This window comes from Galeopterus variegatus, unplaced genomic scaffold, assembly GCF_000696425.1.
Source record: "Galeopterus variegatus unplaced genomic scaffold, G_variegatus-3.0.2 Scaffold36296, whole genome shotgun sequence".
Classification (NCBI taxonomy): Eukaryota; Metazoa; Chordata; class Mammalia; order Dermoptera; family Cynocephalidae; genus Galeopterus; species Galeopterus variegatus.
In genome coordinates, this window is record NW_007762407.1 from 5,969 (window position 1) to 6,352 (window position 384).

Consider the following 384-nt stretch of genomic DNA (forward strand, 5'->3'; position numbering starts at 1 on the left):
ACCTATAAATATTGTGTAAAACACCAAACTGCAAGATGCTATCATAAAAATTTTATTTTTTGTATAAAAATTTTAATGAGCCTGAGAAATGTATGTATGTGTATTTATTCTTTTGTACATTTTTTGCTTTTTAACATATATACCTGTCACCTCAAAACCAGTAACTATGTAACATGAATGTATGGTCATGTACAACATATTTCCAAGGTGCTTATTTTAAGTTACTTTGCGTCAAACAGAATAAAGCAAACAAAAACAAAACATAAAAAAAAAATATTATGACATTTTATCAGGTACTAATGCCTTTATAAATTCAATATTGTCTCTCTTTTGTTTTCTTGTTTTTAATTTTTAATTTTTTTTAATTTTTAAAATATTTTATTT